Genomic DNA, 23,843 nt, shown 5'->3' on the forward strand with positions numbered 1-23,843 from the left:
GTGCTTTGGCATTATTAAGACCGGGGACAGTCTCATTCACACACTGTCACGTACACACACTCTCAAGTGGCCAAGACTGCAAGTGTGTGTATCTGGACAGGGTCAAAGTCTTAAAAATGATCCCTAAACACATCACAGTCTTAATAATCCAGTTTAACACTTGTATGATATTGTACAAGCCCCAGGACGGTCTCATCTGACACTATCAAAATAATTCATATGACTATAGCTTGCTATTAATTACTTGCTTTCAATAATGGATGCATTTAACATTTAATTATACAGCATCTTTACAGAGGTGTAATGTACAAGTTGCACGTAATTAATAATATTTCCTTCTTTCTGTCTTACAGGATTTTTTGCAGATAATCCTAATGCTGTTCTTCTTTTTCAGGTCTAAAATATCAAGCTCAACAGCTCACTCAAGAGCCAACCCTCACAAACCTTCCTAAAAACTAAAAGAGTTATTACTGAGTCTCAGCGAATCTTCCCAGGATCAGCTCTTCCCAGGTACATTTGTTTAGAATATTTTTTTTAATCAACATTTACTCCTCAAATGCTCTGGTCTGAATCTTACTTTAACTTAATTATGTTTAATGAGCAATATTAATTGCACACAGAGTAAGTAGAGATTATCTCGTTTCACAGAAGAGAAGGAAGACCAAGGAAATGATTTGCTCAGGATGAGGAATGAAGACGGCCATCTTGTGCTCAAACGAACAGAAGTCCTCTGGTATGTGTATGTTGAAGCAATGCTGTGTTATACAACATTTTATGATGATCTCTCACAGAACTGGTCATGTCAGCCTTGATTTATTTTTATACTATTACAATTACAGCATGTTAGCAAAGTGTGACTGGACATTTTTAATATTAGGTTTTTAAAAACACACCACCTGTTTTAAAAGTAGACAAGTATCATGAAATTGGTTTAGTTGATATAAACACCAATTGACATTATTTAATTGTTTTCTAAATGTTATGTTATAAATTGTGAATTGATAAATTGTGAATTGATTGACATTATTTAATTTTTTTCTAAATGTTATGTTATAAATTGTGAATTGATAGTTGAAATTGTTTATTGCAGTATTTTAATTTGTACAGATGATCTCATCAGCCAAATGAGGGGTTTTGACCAAGTGATGCTCTTGAAAGGAGTGAAAGAAGAGGATGCGGTAAATTGTCTTCAGAGAAAAAGCTTCTCAAAAGGTCTTAAAGCAGCTTGAAGAATGGTAAGTGTACAGTACTACAAGGGTCATAGTTGCTCACCCTGCTTAAATCACACAGAACATAAGATGAGCTCTCTGTCCATTAAACAACTTCATCTGGATTGTTTGTTTCACTTTGACCAGGTCTGGGATGTTAGGACTGAGAGATCCTCTGACTGAGAGAAGCTACACCACACCAGTGCTGGATATCAGCCACAAACTGTTTCCAGACACGAGAGAAGAAGATCACGATGGGGAGATTAAACCAGTTCAGATGTGATGATGGGAATCATTCTTTTCTGGAACAGTATCACATGTCTTATATGTATCACATGATCTGTATCACAGTTGACTGGATGGAACTGTGTGACTGTTAAGGACATTTCATCACTCATCTGTGTGAACGGATTAATATATGAGGTTAATGTATTTTTGATGATAATGCTTTTCCTTGAATCGTATTTGTCTTGATGCTACTTTATCAACTTTATAGTCTATGCTTCAATAAAATGAAAATGGTGAATATTGTGTTCTGAAGATTCTTGGTAAATACATCATTTTACTAGGTAGGCTCATATGTGTTTATTTTAGACTTGGAAAAACTACATATTAATTATCTGGATTATTTTTTATTTAAGACATAAACATTTTTGATCGGATTAATAACATCTGGGACATCAGTACACCAGAAAGTAATTTTTTTATATTTTAGTAGCAAATATGCACATTTTTTGTGAAATAAAGGGAGTTACGAGATTAATTATTCTGCATTACAAGATGGTACCATGGGCTTTATTGTTACAAACACTTGAGGGATAACTGAGAATGTAGCAGGAATGATCAACGTGGATCTTGTACTGCATTAAAACCAAGAGCACACACATTACTGATGTCCAGCACCTGAGCAGCAAGATACAGGGGTGAGAGGACATTTTTACACTGATTTTTGCTAATTAGTTATATATATATATATATATAAATTAATATTCTTAGCACTGCATGAAATTGTCCTTGTGTAATAGTGAAGTATCACAATGTGTATACATTGTCCTTGATTACTGCTTTACAGTGGGGAATAGATAAAGGCAAGTTGTTGCAGGTTCATCCATTATATTTCTTGCCATTTACTTCAAAAATCAAAGAAATAATCTATTATTTTCATTATTAAATCATTTCTTTCTAATTTTTCCATGTTTCATCAGATGGCCTCACAATGTCCTGTCAAAAGGTATAATAGCAATGATGTAAGAATTAGAAAACTAATGAACTGTGAAAACTGTCAGATATAAATGTGACTCAGCTCAGTTTGTTGTCCATGATGAGGAGAATACATATATGTAGGTTTTACTGTCCTTCTACCCCCAGGGGCCCAGTAGCACCCCCCGGAAGAGCCCAAAACTGTACAATTCAAATGGTTGTAAATCAGAGTCCAATTAACATATCAAAGAGGAAATGGGCAGGATTATTACTTATGCTATGCTGATAAAATAATGTTGACCTCAGTTTTCAGAAATAAATGGAAAGCTGACATAAAGGCATTTTAAATATTGCTCACTGTAAAATACCACATTTGAGCCTGCCTCTCAAATATATCATAGAGGTTTGCACAATAAACATATTTAGATATCCAGTTTTCCTTAAAATAAATAATTTATTTCGTTTCTTTAATAAAAAGTTTTAAACTACATTACCCACAAGCCTCCGTCGTTCTATCTATGGAAAGGCAACACTAGGGGGCTGTTTTTTTGTAGTTCATTGAAGTTATGCTTAGGGTTAGGATTAGGATCTCGCTAAAGATGTCATTTTTCTCAAGATAGCAACACTTCATTGTTGACTTAATATATTACTAATGTGATGATAGCAGCAAAACATACTTTTCAACATGATGCGCTGTTTAATATGGGTTAAAAGATAGTCCAACCACAGACTGTCCTGAAAATTCATAGCCAATGACATCAAAGCTGAGCAGCAGCGTCACACTTCCTTATCCATTTATGACAGATGTCCTTCGTTTTTCGGCTTAAGGGATAGATTCGGTTAACAATAGATTAAGCTTGCTACTTATTAGATTCTGTTTTATTAACGTCTTCACCTTCCTCCGTTGTTCAGCTTGACAAAAATTTGGCAATATTGATGTGCACATGCCCAGCAGTCGCTGTTGTATCCAACAGATAGATTCCTCTCATTAAATAGAAGACACATTTTTAAGATTTTTTTTTTTTTTTTTTTTTGACCAAAGACAAATATATTTACTAATCAAATGATGTGCTTCTAAAATTTACATTGTATATTACATTGTGTTTTAAAGTTAAAATTGTTCACATTTGTGTTTATGTGATTTACCATTCTCTACCATTTGAACTCTAGGAATAAAAACAGAAATTATAAATGAATGAATGAATGAACAAATAAATACATAAAGCATAATAAACATGCATATTTTTGTAAGGATCTTCCATTATTTATTGATATGTCAAACTCATTTAAAGACAACATGCCCAAATTACTACACTGCATCCTCTGTCACCAAGCTCGTTTTTGCCACCATAAAGAATAAAAAGGCAGTTATGTTGTAAACATTAACTACTTTCAGTATGCAAATGAAAATGCTTTTATTAAAAAACAAAACAGTAAATACAGTATGTCTTTCAGAGAACACTGGAAAAAGTGTTGTGACCAAAATGTTATACAACACAATGTAAATGTTTCAAACTCACAAAAAAACACAATGAAGACATGCATGTCAAGTGTGCAATATATTTTTAATATGGAGCGCTATTTTTAACTATTGTTTTCATCACTGGTTCTGTAATGTATTCATTATGAGCTTATAATTAAAACAAAGTTACATCTTCTGCAAAAATCAAACCATTGCAAAGTCTAATCACTGATCCAGGGACCATATCTGTGTGTGTGGGTGATAAAGAGTTAACGAGGTGAGTCCTTGTGCATGATGGAGAACTACAGGGTTACCAGCAAACAATCCTGTAAGACAGAAAGGAAGGAAATATTAAATTACATTCAACTTATACATTACACTGTGTTTTGTTTAGACCATAAAAGCAGCCTCTGTAAAGATGCAGTATAATTAAATGTTAAATGCATCCATTATTGAAAGCAAGTAATTAATAGCAAGCTATAGTCATATGAATTCTTTTGATAGTGTCAGATGAGACCGTCCTGGGGCTTAAGTGTTAAACTGGATTATTAAGACTGTGATGTGTTTAGGGATCATTTTTAAGACTTTGACCCTGTCCAGATACCCACACTTGCAGTCTTGGCCACTTGAGAGTGTGTGTACGTGACAGTGTGTGAACGAGACTGTCCCCGGTCTTAATAATGCCAAAGCACAGCGTCCTTAACACACACTAAACCTCTCCAATACTGCTCCGGAGCGCTATACAAAGCTTAGTGTATCCCATCATACATGTTTTGGAATAAATCGTCAGACTTTTTGCCGAGATCTCACAAGAGGTCATGGAAAGCTGTCCAATGTACAGTATGTGAAATATTGATAATTAAATATTAAAAATCTCTGTAAACACATAAGTGTCCCATAAGGCAGTGGCTCCCAATCCTGGTCCTGGAGAACCCCAACACTGCACATTTGAGATGTCTCCCTGATCAAACACACCTGATTCAACTCATCAGCTCATCAGTGAAGACTCCAAGGCAGATAAGAGAGACACCAAAACCGTGCAGTGCTGGGGTTCTCCAGGATCAGGATTGGGAAACACAGTCATCAGGTCATGAAAAGTTCGACACACACTTGTGGTCATCATGCTCACTCGAACACTAGGCCAAATACAGGAAAGACGTCAAATAAGTAATCAAGTGGTCAAGTGCAAAGATGGCAAGTGTGGGTATTTGGACAGTGCAACAGTTTAAGAAACAACAAATGCTGTACAAATTATAACAGCAGGAATGTTAAATAAAAGGGACAAACGATCACAGACTTACTGCTGCAAATATCTGCCTCCGCAGCTTTCTGTCTTCTCCATTTCTGAAGGAATCCCTCTCCAGAAACACCACTGGGCTGACTGCCTTTACGTCTTTTCAGCTAAAAATAAAAATAAAAATAATAAAAAGGGGAGAGTAAATAAAATTGAATTATATACAGAATGTTAATAATGATCTGTGAGCAAAATATTTAGATATAATAAATAAATAAGATAGAGTTTAATCACACTAATTAGCAGCAGTGTTCATTTATTTAAACGCAATGAAACTCAAAGACAGCCGCGGATGACCGATATAATACAACGATTAAACATATGGCACTAATCTGATTAATAAATAAGACAGAATACATTTTATAAAAGGCATTAAAAGAGCGTATATACGACTACTCACCCAAACTGTGGAACTGATAGCAAGTATCGCGATGTGTGCTGAATGAGACTTGAACGTGATTTCATAGCGATAAACATCTAATGTCCTCGTGTTGAATTCTGACGCCAAAAGTTTCCCACTGAAAGCAATGAAGGTCGTAGTGCTTCGATATTCGACGCCGAGAGGCACATTTGGCGTCATAAAAGTGACGCTAGGGGCGCTTGACCATGCTTCGGTTTTTGACGCCTTTGGAGTGAGAAATGAGAATGGGTTGTGCTGTGACGATGGATAGCAATTGATGTGATGTTCAGAACTTCAGCCTGACAGATAAAATCTCACAAGCACATATAAACACTCATTTTCATGTGTATAATATATTCTTCTAAGTGTTTTGTGCCGTTTCGCTGCAGGGTTTTAATGTGAAAGGCTGTGAATTCTCTATTTAGACTTCAAGTGTTCAGAGACATCGCGAGCTCGCGAGCAGTTGGCTGCCGCGAATATATCATGTTATTACTTTAAACAGTTCAGAAACATCTGAATTTAGCTCTTGGTGTGTTCTAACGTGTGGATTGCATGCAATCGCCGTTTTAAAAGGTCTTAAATAAGAATAAATTCGCTCGTTGTGAGCTCCGTGGAGCCTGAGCTGAGAAGCCGTGATTCTTCTCTTGTCTTTCTGACTGCTCTCTGCCCAGAAATCAAGTATTCATAAGCTGTATCACGCTGTCAAAATATATTTCATTTTGCACACATAAACAGTTCAAAAACACCTGAATTCTGCTCTTGTTGTGTTCTAATGGGTGGATTAGTGCAATTCGCTGTGATATTATTTTTGGAAGCGCTTAAAAAATCCTGATGAAGCGCTCATTTCTCTCTCGTCTTTCTCTCTGTTCTTTGGCCAGAGACATAATTTATAAATGATATCTGACCCGGTAATAATAACATATGTTGGTTTAGCTTGTCAGTGTGAATGAAATGTGTAGCCTATTTATTTGTCCGATCTCGCCCCGAAACGCGGCTGTCATGTGGACTTCAAGTGTTCAGAGAAATACATCGCGAGCTCGCGGACATTTGGCTGCCGCGAATATATCATGTTATTACTTTAAACAGTTCAGAAACATCTGAATTTAGCTCTTGGTGTGTTCTAACGTGTGGATTGCGTGCAATCGCCGTTTTAAGAGGTCTTAAATAAAAATGAATTGTGTAGACCATGCCTGCATGATCAGCCATGATTCTTCTCTTGTCTTTCTGACTGCTCTCTGCCCAGAAATAAATTATTAATGAGCCCTAACCCCTGTACTAATCAGATATGTTGGTTTAGCTTGTCAGTTTGAAGGAAATTGTATTATTTACTTGTATTTTTACCCGGTTTAAAAGTGAAACGAAACCCGACTCCTCCCCTAAATCTCATTGCAACTGTAGGGGCGCAATTTTTCTCAGACAATGTAAGTCTATGGGTAATGAATTTTTACATTTAAAAATTAATAAAAAAAAAACTTTAAGTCTGATCACTCTGAAAAGATATAGCACACACCACCGCTCTATCCCGCAGGTGTCTGCCGAGTTTGGGGCTTGTGGCTTTAAAGCCCTAGGAGGAGTAGCGTTCAGAATTTCTGTCAGAAAAATAATAATAATAAAAAGAACTAGAATTAAAAGTTAGTGAACTAACTTTGATGTTGGCTTGGCCATCTTGGCCATGGGGCAAAAGAGCCACAGTACTTGTGTGCCCAACATTCTTGAGTTGCCCCGCTGCCAAACAAATAAATAAATAATACCATAAAAAAATACACCTGCGACAGTCTTTTTCCATGGTCCCTTGCTGTTTTCTTTTTAAATAAAAAGCCTAGGCTATGAAAACAGCTACGACAGGGTTGTCTAGCTGAATGCGAAATAAGTCATGCAAAAACCCTAATCTCCTAAATACCATTCAATTTAATCTTATTTTAATAGTACTGACAACATATTTTAAGTTATCACACATTACTGAAAAATTAAAGAATTTTAATCAAAATTTTAATTAATATTTATTATAAAATAAATATTTCATAAAACTGAAACTTAAATATATTATTTCTTTAGGCTATACAAAACAGAAAAGAAAAAAAGACTAAATAATAAGGCTGAATAAGCTGATCTATAGCATGTTAAATGGTGGTTGCCTGTCTATGAATGATACACCCTTCTAAGCTCACAGAAGTGGTTTGACCCAAGTCCTCAGCAGCCAATGAAATTGACCTCTTCAAACTGATTTTTAACTTGTACTTCACGTGTATTTAACACGTGAAATACACGTTAAATACCCGCTGATTTTTCATGTGTAAACAACACGTATTTAACACGTTATCTCATATTGGATATAATATCGGAGTAACATAGTATTTTAAGAAGCTCTTAAAAATATATATAAATTACTTTACCATGTTGTGCAGCGCCGATAAATAAATAACATTAAATACGTGTTGTCTACGCATGAAATACACGTATTTAACGTGTTGTTGACGCGTTAAAATTCACGTGTATTTGACCCTCTTGGCCTTCCATACACATTAGATATAATGAGTGAGATGTGAAAAAAGGACATCGCTTTGTTTTGATATGGATTACTTTATCACAGAATATTTGTTCGGGAGCACTTGTTTAGTTTAAAGGTAGACATGTCAAGCTTTCTATAGATATATCTCTCATGTCTCTTCGTTGAGTATTCATGGAGTTACAGTTCATTTTAATGACGTGTTTGTAAATGAAGATCAGCGCAGACCAAGGCTGCAGACAGCACACCTTGTTTGTTATCTTTATTTTATAAGTGCCCAAAGTTTTGTTATTATGTTTGTATCCAAAAAAAAGTAGACCCTTTACAGAGACACGTTAAAATTCACGTGTATATTTGACCCTCTTGGCCTTCCATACACATTAGACGTGAAAAAAGGACATCGCGTTGTTTTGCTATGGATTACTTTATCACAGAATATTTGTTCGGCAGCACTTGTTTGGTTTAAAAGTAGACATGTTAAGCTTTCTATAGATATCTCTCTCATGTCTCTTCGTTGAGTATTCATGGAGTTACAGTTCATTTTAATGACGTGCTGTAAATGAAGATCAGCGCAGACCAAGGCTGGAGACAGCACACCTTGTTTGTTATCTTTATTTTATAAGTGCACAAAGTTTTGTTGTTATTATGTTTGTATCCAAAAAAAAGTGGACCCTTTACAGTTTCGATTGATGTATTGCTCTTATCTGTACGATTAAACCTGAAAGTGTAATTTAAGTAATTGTCGGGGTTATCAGGAGAAAATGACTCAAAACGCGTATATGCGTTAATCGACTCCAGCACTGTAAAAAAAAATATTTTGAAAAATTTTGGAAACTGACAATTAAATATTGACTCAACAAATTGCTTTCAAATAATTATCCCCAAACAAAAAGATGCATTGGGGTAATTTTAGCTTATGGTCCAAAGGTAAAATTAAAAATATATATTCTCTGAACATATTAAATTGTGTTCAGCCAATTAATCAAGTAAAAGTGAAATATCTGTGTTTGTTGAACAAGCCTTGCGGAGAAAAAAACGCACCTGAGAGAAACCGTTGGTAATGGTATAGTGGATTCAAATATATCTGCGCGGGAGAGATGAGGAGACTGAGGAGTCGATGCTGAAGTACGACGACAGAAGTTCAGACATCATTTCCAAACAGATTTTTCTTCATTTAAGTTATGGTGAGTACTGAAATATGAATTTATTAAGTCTTGTTTACGTCAAACCGAGTGCAGGTCTCAATGTTTCAGCATAAAACCGTAAAACATGGGCATTAATGTTACACTACCGCGGCCATTACACTAACATTGGGTAAGGTTAAATGCATTAACGACTCTCCGAATGTTTTACTTGAGGACATAGTATATTGTAATGTCTGAAAAATGACAGACAAGGGAAGCTCTATTTCCGAACTTTTAATCAGAACGAAGAGAGTCGGTGAGATGAACACTGTCCCGGCCCTCCGATCTATGCTCCGGAGTCTGAACTTACTTTGTTAACCCCATCACTGCCGGTGCAAAACAAACAGCAATTCCACAACTATGAAGAGTCTGTGTGTCTACAATATTTTCCTTAGCCTACATAACATTGTATTTTGCAAAATAACATTGAATTCACGCCTTGGTTTCATGATAGCCTTTTATAAACTAATTTAGTCCAATACTAATATCTCATTTACTATTTATTGAACTAAATAATTTTATCAAACTATATTGTGATTATGATAAATGTATGAGACACTAGCTATTAGTTATATGTTTCTGTTATAACTTTTTTTTTTTTCACTCAATGTAGCCAAACATCCTAGGTCTGACTCAACGGAACGACTAATGTTACGACTTTCACAGTGAGTAAAAGTTTTTATTGCATATTTGTTCATACCATATTCGTGTCAAATACCCTTAGCTCTTGTGATATTTAAATTGTGTTAAATTGCTTTATTGAGAGCCGCCATGAGACGCTTCTAAAATTTGTGACACTGTAATTCAGGCTACATAATTTACAAAGTGGTTGGCCAATTTGTGTTACACCCGTTTGACACATACTCCGTCTGCAGTGCTTATGTGCGTGTTGCAGTACATGTATGGCAAGCTATAAAGCTCAGAATTAGTAATGTTAATTAAATCACTATTTATAAATAGCAATCTGTTAATTAATAATTAAATACTGTTGGGTTTCTCACACAAACCGATCATTTCGTGTCAGACATCAATGTGTCAGTAACAGTATTTATATCACATTTTACCTCAAATCAGCCGTCCCCACACCATCACTTCTGGTAAGTGAGGTCAAATTACACGATATGGCATAGAGATACGCATGAAAGATCACTTGCGCCGCTTGCATCCCATTGAGATACGCCATATTGTGTACATGACTTTGGAACAGAGTAGAGTTATAAATTATAATCACATTAAATGCATATGTGGTGAAATTACTAGATTTATTAGAAATGAGATATATTTTAAATTAAAACTTACAACAGGCTTGACAAAAACAGCCGATTCTCATCTTTTCTTTTGTTTTAAAGTCTTTTTTTACAAGAAATCCTCCAAGAAAGGATGAGTGCTAATCATTATGTCACTTTTTTTTTTTTTTACCAAAATGCCAGGTATAGTGTCGTTTTCCTTGCTTTATCCAAGGTAAAAAGCCATGTGTTGACTTTGAAACAGAGTCGACTTTAAATTATGTGCATCAGTGGTGAAATTACTAGATTTTCATGTCAATACATGTTTATTTTAATGCGAACAATGTGCTGTCACTTTAATTTAGTGGGTCCAGCACAGCAAAAAATAGACTTAATGCGGAAATGCCGCACTGCTGCAGACATACCGCACCTGGAACACACTGCTGGACCGCATCCGCTTGCAGTGTGAAAGCTCTAACCGGTTAACATACTCACTGCAAATGGAGTATGTGTGAAATGGGCATTAGTATGGGAACCCCTCCCTCAGAAAATCTCTACAAACTTGAACAAATTTTATTTTATATAATTGTACATCTAATAAATTTTTTCTTTTATATATATATATATATATATATATATATATATATATATATATATATATATGTAACAGAAATTGCTCAATATTACTCTGGGTCTTTTGCCCTTTCAGCAGTGTGGACTTGACTATCACCAGCATGCTGGTCACACAGTCCACAGTTGGCTATATTTTCCAGTTGCTGTACAGACTTTCTGACAACTTTTCCCCATTTAGCTCTATCTTTAGAAAGCCTTTTTTTTTTTTTTTTTTTTGCAAAAGTATCATCTTTCAGCTTTTTCATTTATTTATTTTGCAGGTTTAGAAGAAGTCCATGCAGTGCTGCTTCTGCAAGTTTTCATCACCTCACCAAGACCTAATTTTCAAGCACTACAGAACTTGCAATTGGTCAGTTAATGCAACTTCCTTTCCATGTTTACACCTAGAATGTGTTTGCATTTTCAAGACAATTGGAGATTTAAAAACACATTTGTGGAGGGTACGTCCAAAGACTGGCAACAAGGGGAATACCACATTTTCTTGTGATTTCAGGGAAATCTGCTCTCAATCAACATTTCTTCACCATTTAAGAAGACATCTTAAAAACCACGAGAGGGTTCATTGTCCATTTTGAAATTGTAATTTTGTAGCAACAGTTACCGTACATTCACAGCTCATAAGAACAGGAAGCACAAATCCCATGGATTAAATGAATTAAAAATTAAATGGATTAAATTCTGGACATCAGTTTGTCCTGAGAACAGGTGCAATGATGCGAGTCCATCTTCTTCCTTAGGATGTGCATAAATAAAATATTTTATATTGTTAGTGCAGTTTCATAAATGTAGTACCTAAATACCAAAATGTCAGTGAAATTTCTATAAACACTGATAATACATGTTTTTAAAATAATTGTGTAAAAAATAAAGTGGTTTTGTTAATGTAAGATCTAAGGTCTAATGAGTTTTGTGTATCTTGGAATCCTGAACTGAAATGCATGATTTTTATCTACTAAGGTCTACTGTGCAGAAATGTTCAATGCATTTACCATTTAAGGTATTTTCACAATACTGTTGTAGATTTGATCAAATGTATTAAATAAAATGTGGCAGTATGGCTTGAGTGTTATATATTTTTTTTTCTTTTGGGGCAACGGGGAATAAACAATACAGTGAAGTTGCTTTACTAATATAAATTTACCAAAATATATTTTTAGTTTAGGTAAAACTAAAAAGGAATGTTACTACAATTTAAAATGTTTAATTGGGCCAATAACATGGGTTGGTAACCTAATTTTGTTTCAATTGTTTTAACAAATTATTTCTAATTTAGCCAATGTTAACAGACTATTGCTACAATTGATAAAATTACATTTACAGAATTTCACTTGGGCCAATTGAAAATTTTAGATGTGACCAGTCACTAGAAAATTTTGAGTTGGGAAGATTATAAATTTTTTACAGTGAGAGTTAAAAGGCTGTCGTGACTATTTTTCCTTCCAGTATTCATAAGCTGTATCACGCTGTCAAATTATATTTCATTTTGCACACATAAACAGTTCAAAAACACTTGAATTCTGCTCTTGTTGTGTTCTAATGGGTGGATTAGTGCAATTCGCTGTGATATTATTTTTGGAAGCGCTTAAAAAATGCTGATGAAGTCCTCATTTCTCTCTCGTCTTTCTCTCTGTTCTTTGGCCAGAGACATAATTTATAAATGAGATCTGACCAGGTAATAATAACATATATTGGTTTAGCTTGTCAGTCTGAATGAAATGTGTAGCCTATTTATTTGTCTGATCTCTCCCCGAAACGCGGCTGTCATGTGGACTTCAAGTGTTCAGAGAAATACATCGCGAGCTCGCGGACATTTGGCTGCCGCGAATATATCATGTTATTACTTTAAACAGTTCAGAAATATCTGAATTTAGCTCTTGGTGTGTTCTAACGTGAGGAGTGCGTGCAATCTCCGTTTTAAAAGGTCTTAAATAAGAATGAATTCGCTCGTTGTGAGCTCCGTGGAGACAGCCTGAGCTGAGCAGCCGTGATTCTTCTCTCGACTGCTCTCTGCCCAGAAATCAATTATTAATGAGCCCTAACCCCTGTACTAATCAGATATGTTGGTTTAGCTTGTCAGTTTGAAGGAAATTGTATTATTTACTTGTATTTTTAACCGGTTTAAAAGTAAAACGAAACCTGACTCCTCCCCTAAATCTCATTGCAACTGTAGGGGCGCAATTTTTCTCAGACAATGTAAGTCTATGGGTAATGAATTTTGACATTGAAAAATTAATTAAAAAAAAAAAAACTTTAAGTCTGATCAGTCTGAAAAGATATAGCACACACCACCGCTCTATCCCGCAGGTGTCTGCCGAGTTTGGGGCTTGTGGCTTTAAAGCCCTAGGAGGAGTAGCGTTCAGAATTTCTGTCAGAAAAATAATAATAAGAAAAAGAAGAAGTTTAAATAGCATAACAGTATGTACATAATAATAATAATGTTACACTGTAAAAAATTTATAATCTTCCCAACTCAAAATTTTCTAGTGACTGGTCACATCTAAAATTTTCAATTGGCCCAAGTGAAATTCTGTAAATGTAATTTTATCAATTGTAGCAATAGTCTGTTAACATTGGCTAAATTAGAAATAATTTGTTAAAACAATTGAAACAAAATTAGGTTACCAACCCATGTTATTGGCCCAATTAAACATTTTAAATTGTAGTAGCATTCCTTTTTAGTTTTACCTAAACTAAAAATATATTTTGGTAAATTTATATTAGTAAAGCAACTTCACTGTATTGTTTATTCCCCGTTGCCCCAAAAGAAAAAAAATATATAACACTCAAGCCATACTGCCACATTTTATTTAATACATTTGATCAAATCTACAACAGTATTGTGAAAATACCTTAAATGGTAAATGCATTGAACATTTCTGCACAGTAGACCTTAGTAGATAAAAATCATGCATTTCAGTTCAGGATTCCAAGATACACAAAACTCATTAGACCTTAGATCTTACATTAACAAAACCACTTTATTTTTTACACAATTATTTTAAAAACATGTATTATCAGTGTTTATAGAAATTTCACTGACATTTTGGTATTTAGGTACTACATTTATGAAACTGCACTAACAATATAAAATATTTTATTTATGCACATCCTAAGGAAGAAGATGGACTCGCATCATTGCACCTGTTCTCAGGACAAACTGATGTCCAGAATTTAATCCATTTAATTTTTAATTCATTTAATCCATGGGATTTGTGCTTCCTGTTCTTATGAGCTGTGAATGTACGGTAACTGTTGCTACAAAATTACAATTTCAAAATGGACAATGAACCCTCTCGTGGTTTTTAAGATGTCTTCTTAAATGGTGAAGAAATGTTGATTGAGAGCAGATTTCCCTGAAATCACAAGAAAATGTGGTATTCCCCTTGTTGCCAGTCTTTGGACGTACCCTCCACAAATGTGTTTTTAAATCTCCAATTGTCTTGAAAATGCAAACACATTCTAGGTGTAAACATGGAAAGGAAGTTGCATTAACTGACCAATTGCAAGTTCTGTAGTGCTTGAAAATTAGGTCTTGGTGAGGTGATGAAAACTTGCAGAAGCAGCACTGCATGGACTTCTTCTAAACCTGCAAAATAAATAAATGAAAAAGCTGAAAGATGATACTTTTGCAAAAAAAAAAAAAAAAAAAAAGGCTTTCTAAAGATAGAGCTAAATGGGGAAAAGTTGTCAGAAAGTCTGTACAGCAACTGGAAAATATAGCCAACTGTGGACTGTGTGACCAGCATGCTGGTGATAGTCAAGTCCACACTGCTGAAAGGGCAAAAGACCCAGAGTAATATTGAGCAATTTCTGTTACATATATATATATATATATATATATATATATATATATATATATATATATATATATATATATATATATATATATATAAAAAAGAAAAAATTTATTAGATGTACAATTATATAAAATAAAATTTGTTCAAGTTTGTAGAGATTTTCTGAGGGAGGGGTTCCCATACTAATGCCCATTTCACACATACTCCATTTGCAGTGAGTATGTTAACCGGTTAGAGCTTTCACACTGCAAGCGGATGCGGTCCAGCAGTGTGTTCCAGGTGCGGTATGTCTGCAGCAGTGCGGCATTTCCGCATTAAGTCTATTTTTTGCTGTGCTGGACCCACTAAATTAAAGTGACAGCACATTGTTCGCATTAAAATAAACATGTATTGACATGAAAATCTAGTAATTTCACCACTGATGCACATAATTTAAAGTCGACTCTGTTTCAAAGTCAACACATGGCTTTTTACCTTGGATAAAGCAAGGAAAACGACACTATACCTGGCATTTTGGTAAAAAAAAAAAAAAGTGACATAATGATTAGCACTCATCCTTTCTTGGAGGATTTCTTGTAAAAAAAGACTTTAAAACAAAAGAAAAGATGAGAATCGGCTGTTTTTGTCAAGCCTGTTGTAAGTTTTAATTTAAAATATATCTCATTTCTAATAAATCTAGTAATTTCACCACATATGCATTTAATGTGATTATAATTTATAACTCTACTCTGTTCCAAAGTCATGTACACAATATGGCGTATCTCAATGGGATGCAAGCGGCGCAAGTGATCTTTCATGCGTATCTCTATGCCATATCGTGTAATTTGACCTCACTTACCAGAAGTGATGGTGTGGGGACGGCTGATTTGAGGTAAAATGTGATATAAATACTGTTACTGACACATTGATGTCTGACACGAAATGATCGGTTTGTGTGAGAAACCCAACAGTATTTAATTATTAATTAACAGATTGCTATTTATAAATAGTGATTTAATTAACATTACTAATTCTGAGCTTTATAGCTTGCCATACATGTACTGCAACACGCACATAAGCACTGCAGACGGAGTATGTGTCAAACGGGTGTAACACAAATTGGCCAACCACTTTGTAAATTATGTAGCCTGAATTACAGTGTCACAAATTTTAGAAGCGTCTCATGGCGGCTCTCAATAAAGCAATTTAACACAATTTAAATATCACAAGAGCTAAGGGTATTTGACACGAATATGGTATGAACAAATATGCAATAAAAACTTTTACTCACTGTGAAAGTCGTAACATTAGTCGTTCCGTTGAGTCAGACCTAGGATGTTTGGCTACATTGAGTGAAAAAAAAAAAAGTTATAACAGAAACATATAACTAATAGCTAGTGTCTCATACATTTATCATAATCACAATATAGTTTGATAAAATTATTTAGTTCAATAAATAGTAAATGAGATATTAGTATTGGACTAAATTAGTTTATAAAAGGCTATCATGAAACCAAGGCGTGAATTCAATGTTATTTTGCAAAATACAATGTTATGTAGGCTAAGGAAAATATTGTAGACACACAGACTCTTCATAGTTGTGGAATTGCTGTTTGTTTTGCACCGGCAGTGATGGGGTTAACAAAGTAAGTTCAGACTCCGGAGCATAGATCGGAGGGCCGGGACAGTGTTCATCTCACCGACTCTCTTCGTTCTGATTAAAAGTTCGGAAATAGAGCTTCCCTTGTCTGTCATTTTTCAGACATTACAATATACTATGTCCTCAAGTAAAACATTCGGAGAGTCGTTAATGCATTTAACCTTACCCAATGTTAGTGTAATGGCCGCGGTAGTGTAACATTAATGCCCATGTTTTACGGTTTTATGCTGAAACATTGAGACCTGCACTCGGTTTGACGTAAACAAGACTTAATAAATTCATATTTCAGTACTCACCATAACTTAAATGAAGAAAAATCTGTTTGGAAATGATGTCTGAACTTCTGTCGTCGTACTTCAGCATCGACTCCTCAGTCTCCTCATCTCTCCCGCGCAGATATATTTGAATCCACTATACCATTACCAACGGTTTCTCTCAGGTGCGTTTTTTTCTCCGCAAGGCTTGTTCAACAAACACAGATATTTCACTTTTACTTGATTAATTGGCTGAACACAATTTAATATGTTCAGAGAATATATATTTTTAATTTTACCTTTGGACCATAAGCTAAAATTACCCCAATGCATCTTTTTGTTTGGGGATAATTATTTGAAAGCAATTTGTTGAGTCAATATTTAATTGTCAGTTTTCAAAATTTTTCAAAATATTTTTTTTTACAGTGCTGGAGTCGATTAACGCATATACGCGTTTTGAGTCATTTTCTCCTGATAACCCCGACAATTACTTAAATTACACTTTCAGGTTTAATCGTACAGATAAGAGCAATACATCAATCGAAACTGTAAAGGGTCCACTTTTTTTTGGATACAAACATAATAACAACAAAACTTTGTGCACTTATAAAATAAAGATAACAAACAAGGTGTGCTGTCTCCAGCCTTGGTCTGCGCTGATCTTCATTTACAGCACGTCATTAAAATGAACTGTAACTCCATGAATACTCAACGAAGAGACATGAGAGAGATATCTATAGAAAGCTTAACATGTCTACTTTTAAACCAAACAAGTGCTGCCGAACAAATATTCTGTGATAAAGTAATCCATAGCAAAACAACGCGATGTCCTTTTTTCACGTCTAATGTGTATGGAAGGCCAAGAGGGTCAAATATACACGTGAATTTTAACGTGTCTCTGTAAAGGGTCTACTTTTTTTTGGATACAAACATAATAACAAAACTTTGGGCACTTATAAAATAAAGATAACAAACAAGGTGTGCTGTCTGCAGCCTTGGTCTGCGCTGATCTTCATTTACAAACACGTCATTAAAATGAACTGTAACTCCATGAATACTCAACGAAGAGACATGAGAGATATATCTATAGAAAGCTTGACATGTCTACCTTTAAACTAAACAAGTGCTCCCGAACAAATATTCTGTGATAAAGTAATCCATATCAAAACAAAGCGATGTCCTTTTTTCACATCTCACTCATTATATCTAATGTGTATGGAAGGCCAAGAGGGTCAAATACACGTGAATTTTAACGCGTCAACAACACGTTAAATACGTGTATTTCATGCGTAGACAACACGTATTTAATGTTATTTATTTATCGGCGCTGCACAACATGGTAAAGTAATTTATATATATTTTTAAGAGCTTCTTAAAATACTATGTTACTCCGATATTATATCCAATATGAGATAACGTGTTAAATACGTGTTGTTTACACATGAAAAATCAGCGGGTATTTAACGTGTATTTCACGTGTTAAATACACGTGAAATACACGTGAAGTACAAGTTAAAAATCAGTTTGAAGAGGTCAATTTCATTGGCTGCTGAGGACTTGGGTCAAACCACTTCTGTGAGCTTAGAAGGGTGTATCATTCATAGACAGGCAACCACCATTTAACATGCTATAGATCAGCTTATTCAGCCTTATTATTTAGTCTTTTTTTCTTTTCTGTTTTGTATAGCCTAAAGAAATAATATATTTAAGTTTCAGTTTTATGAAATATTTATTTTATAATAAATATTAATTAAAATTTTGATTAAAATTCTTTAATTTTTCAGTAATGTGTGATAACTTAAAATATGTTGTCAGTACTATTAAAATAAGATTAAATTGAATGGTATTTAGGAGATTAGGGTTTTTGCATGACTTATTTCGCATTCAGCTAGACAACCCTGTCGTAGCTGTTTTCATAGCCTAGGCTTTTTATTTAAAAAGAAAACAGCAAGGGACCATGGAAAAAGACTGTCGCAGGTGTATTTTTTTATGGTATTATTTATTTATTTGTTTGGCAGCGGGGCAACTCAAGAATGTTGGGCACACAAGTACTGTGGCTCTTTTGCCCCATGGCCAAGATGGCCAAGCCAACATCAAAGTTAGTTCACTAACTTTTAATTCTAGTTCTTTTTATTATTATTATTTTTCTGACAGAAATTCTGAACGCTACTCCTCCTAGGGCTTTAAAGCCACAAGCCCCAAACTCGGCAGACACCTGCGGGATAGAGCGGTGGTGTGTGCTATATCTTTTCAGAGTGATCAGACTTAAAGTTTTTTTTTATTAATTTTTAAATGTAAAAATTCATTACCCATAGACTTACATTGTCTGAGAAAAATTGCGCCCCTACAGTTGCAATGAGATTTAGGGGAGGAGTCGGGTTTCGTTTCACTTTTAAACCGGGTAAAAATACAAGTAAATAATACAATTTCCTTCAAACTGACAAGCTAAACCAACATATCTGATTAGTACAGGGGTTAGGGCTCATTAATAATTTATTTCTGGGCAGAGAGCAGTCGAGAGAAGAATCACGGCTGCTCAGCTCAGGCTGTCTCCACGGAGCTCACAACGAGCGAATTCATTTTTATTTAAGACCTCTTAAAACGGCGATTGCACGCAATCCACACGTTAGAACACACCAAGAGCTAAATTCAGATGTTTCTGAACTGTTTAAAGTAATAACATGATATATTCGCGGCAGCCAAATGTCCGCGAGCTCGCGATGTATTTCTCTGAACACTTGAAGTCCACATGACAGCCGCGTTTCGGGGCGAGATCGGACAAATAAATAGGCTACACATTTCATTCACACTGACAAGCTAAACCAACATATGTTATTATTACCGGGTCAGATCTCATTTATAAATTATGTCTCTGGCCAAAGAACAGCGAGAAAGACGAGAGAGAAATGAGCGCTTCATCCGCAAGCGCTTCCAAAAATAATATCACAGCGAATTGCACTAATCCACCCATTAGAACACAACAATAGCAGAATTCAGGTGTTTTTGAACTGTTTATGTGGGCAAAATGAAATATAATTTGACAGCGTGATACAGCTTATGAATACTTGATGTCTGGGCAGAGAGCATGTCAGAAAGACAAGAGAAGAATCACGGCTTCTCAGCTCAGGCTGTCTCCACGGAGCTCACAACGAGCGAATTTATTCTTATTTAAGACCTTTTATAATTAAATTATATCGGCGATTGCACGCAATCCACACGTTAGAACACACCAATAGCTGAATTCAGATGTTTCTGAACTGTTTAAAGTAATAACATGATATATTCGCGGCAGCCAAATGTCCGCGAGCTCGCGATGTCTCTGAACACTTGAAGTCTAAATAGAGAATTCACAGCCTTTCACATTAAAACCCTGCAGCGAAACGGCACAAAACAATTAGAAGAATATATTATACACATGAAAATGAGTGTTTATATGTGCTTGTGAGATTTTATCTGTCAGGCTGAAGTTCTGAACGTCACATTGCTATCCATCGTCACAAAATGATAAAGTCATTTATATGTATTTTTAAGAGCTTCTTAAGATATTAATGCACACAATCCACTCATTAGAACAAAACAAGAGCAAAATCCAGGTGTTTGTTGAGCCGTGCAAAACGAAATATCATTTGACATCGAGGGGAAAAAAGTAACTGTAACTCCATGAATACTCAACGAAGAGACAGAGATATCTATAGAAAGCTTGACATGTCTACTTTTAAACCAAACAAGTGCTGCCGAACAAATATTCTGTGATAAAGTAATCCATATCAAAACAACGCAATGTCCTTTTTTCACGTCTAATGTGTGGAAGGCCAAGAGGGTCAAATATACACGTTAATTTTAAAGTGTCTCTGTGAAGGGTCTACTTTTTTTGGATACAAACATAATAACAACAAAACTTTGGGCACTTATAAAATAAAGATAACAAACAAGGTGTGCTGTCTGCAGCCTTGGTCTGTGCTGATCTTCATTTACAAACACCTCATTAAAATGAACTGTAACTCCATGAATACTCAACGAAGAGACATGAGAGATATATCTATAGAAAGCTTGACATGTCTACTTTTAAACTAAACAAGTGCTCCCAAACAAATATTCTGTGATAAAGTAATCCATATCAAAACAAAGCGATGTCCTTTTTTCACGTCTCCTTTCATTATATCTAATGTGTATGGAAGGCCAAGAGGGTCAAATACACGTGAATTTTAACGCGTCAACAACACGTTAAATATGTGTATTTCATGCGTAGACAACACGTATTTAATATTATTTATTTATCGGCGCTGCACAACATGGTAAAGTCATTTATAAATTTTTTTAAGAGCTTCTTAAAATACTATATTACTCCAATGTTATATCCAATATTATTTAACGTGTTAAATAGTGTTGTTTACAAGTGAAAAATCAGCGGGTATTTAACATGTATTTCACGTGAAATACACTGAAGTACACCTTAAAAATCAGTTTGAAGAGGTCAATGTCATTGGCTGCTGAGGACTTGGGTCAAACCACTTCTGTGAGCTTAGTGGTTGGGGTGTACCATTCATAGACAGGCAACCACCATTTAATATGCTATAGATCAGCTTATTCAGCCTTATTATTTAGTCTTTTTTCTTTTCTGTTTTGTATAGCCTATAGAAATAATATATTTAAGTTTCAGTTTTATGAAATATTTATTTTATAATAAATAGTAATTAAAATGTTGTGGTGATAGTATAAAGTTTATAAAAGTTACAGTATTTTGTAATGAAACAGGACTTTTTGTTTAGCTCTTGACTCGCCGAAGTATACTATATATAGTGTCCCTTCTTTAATTTTTCAATAATGTGTGATAACTTAAAATATGTTGTCAGTACTATTAAAATAAGATTAAATTGAATGGTATTTAGGAGATTATGGTTTTTGCATGACTTATTTCGCATTCAGCTAGACAACCCTGTCGTAGCTGTTATCATAGCCTAGGCTTTTTATTAAAAAAGAAAAAAGCAAGGGACCATGGAAAAAGACTGTTGCAGGTGTATTTTTTATGGTATTATTATTTTATTTTTTTGCAGCAGGGCAACTCCAGAATGTTGGGCACACAAGTACTGTGGCTCTTTTGCCCCATGGCCAAGATGGCCAAGCCAACATCAAAGTTAGTTCACTAACTTTTAATTCTAGTTAGTTATAATATATATATATAAATTGTCCTTGGTTAGGCTAACTGAAACAAACTGAATTTTTATGATGACAGGACAATGCAATAACTACAATAACTGTCTGGTAAACGTCATTATGGCATTTGATGTTAGAAAAGAAACAAATACTTCAAATGTTGCGTTTCCAAATGAGAAATCACGTCCGTTGAGCGAGTTCTGTCCTCCGTCATTGAAACGGGTATCTGTGTGTGGACCACGGAAGGTCAGTGTCATTGACTTGCGTTGGAGATATATCTGTGGCCGCATCACGGAATTTGGGGCAATTACGTGATGGTTTCACGGATTTTGAGTTAAGGGCCCGTCGACATTTCAAGGAATTCTGTAAGACCAGGATGGTTCTAGTGCACATGTAAACAAATACTGTTAAATATTTACATTATTTTACAGTTACATTGCAATCTGTACAATATATATATATATATATATATATATATATTCCTTGTGTTATGTCTAAACATGTTATGTCATGGAATTCTGTGAGACCAGGTTGCTAGAACTGTGTGTAAGTGTGTATTGCTACTAGAACTTAAATTTCAAAGTACATCTGAGCAATAAAGGTGTTCTATTCTATAAATTCAGTATAATGAAAGGGTGTAATATATTTAACTGATACAGTAATTGTCAGGTAGAATACTATTACAAACATTATTACAGTATGTCAACCATTGCCTTTTTAATTACATTGTTACCTTTAAAATTGTTATATTGCAAAGCTAAATATATATTACATGCAGTACATGCATCTTCAAGAAACATCTAAAAACACATCTTTCATCTTTGACCCTAGAACTCTAGCACTGTCTATTCTAATTATATTTTATCTTATTTTTTATTTATTTATTTTAACTGCTAGTTTTTCATCCAACACTATATAGATAGATAGATAGATAGATAGATAGATAGTATTTAATAATTAATGATCTAGCTTACTTAAAATGCCCCACATACCAAAACAAGTGGTTAGCGTGATTTCAAAGTACATTTAAACCATCTCTGATTTTTATTATAGCGTGTTGTATTGTTATTGGACATACTGCAACTATCCTGTGATCGTTAAAAAAAAACGTTCTTTATCCCCGCAATGAATACGCGGAAGTGAGCGCATATTGGATAGTCTACAGTATATAATATTCCAGATATAATTGTTTGCGCTCTGTTTTAACACTGTCCACTGCGCATGCGCAAAACAAGCAGGACGGCACCGTGGGAAATAGTTAGACCTACTACAACAAATAATAAAAAAATTGAGACAACGTAAATTAGATCCATTATTTCATTTTGGTTTCCTTGTTTATTATATTTCCCGTTTCGAACTGAAAGCAATGAAACAAACGTCAGTTTTTCATATTTGGTTCAAACAGAAAAACAGAAAAACAAAATATTGATTCGTTATTTCGTTTTTGGTTTGCCAGATTAAATGGAATAATTGAATGATCGGATGATACACGGACCTAAACTGATATTACAGTTTGCATATTGCATCAATTTTTATTATTATTATTTTTTTTTTAAATAAATGAATGTACATACAGTCAATGTCAAGTGAAATACAACTCCAGGGGACAGCTGTGGCCTAATGGTTAGAGAGTTGGAGTAGTAACCCAAAGGGTGCCGGTTTGAGTCTTGGTACTGGCAAGAGTTGTAGGTGGGAGGAGTTAATGAACAGAGCTCTCTCTCCTTCAATACCATGACTGAGGTTCCCTTTAGCAAGGTACCAAACCCGCAACTGCTCCCCAGTTGTCTACTGCTCCGGGTGTGTGTGCAGTTTGGATGGGTTAAATGCAGAGCATGAATTCTGAGTAATGGTCACCATACTTGACTGCATGTCACGTCACTTTCAAA

Source organism: Carassius gibelio, chromosome B7 (assembly GCF_023724105.1).
Source record: "Carassius gibelio isolate Cgi1373 ecotype wild population from Czech Republic chromosome B7, carGib1.2-hapl.c, whole genome shotgun sequence".
In the NCBI taxonomy this organism is placed as follows: Eukaryota; Metazoa; Chordata; class Actinopteri; order Cypriniformes; family Cyprinidae; genus Carassius; species Carassius gibelio.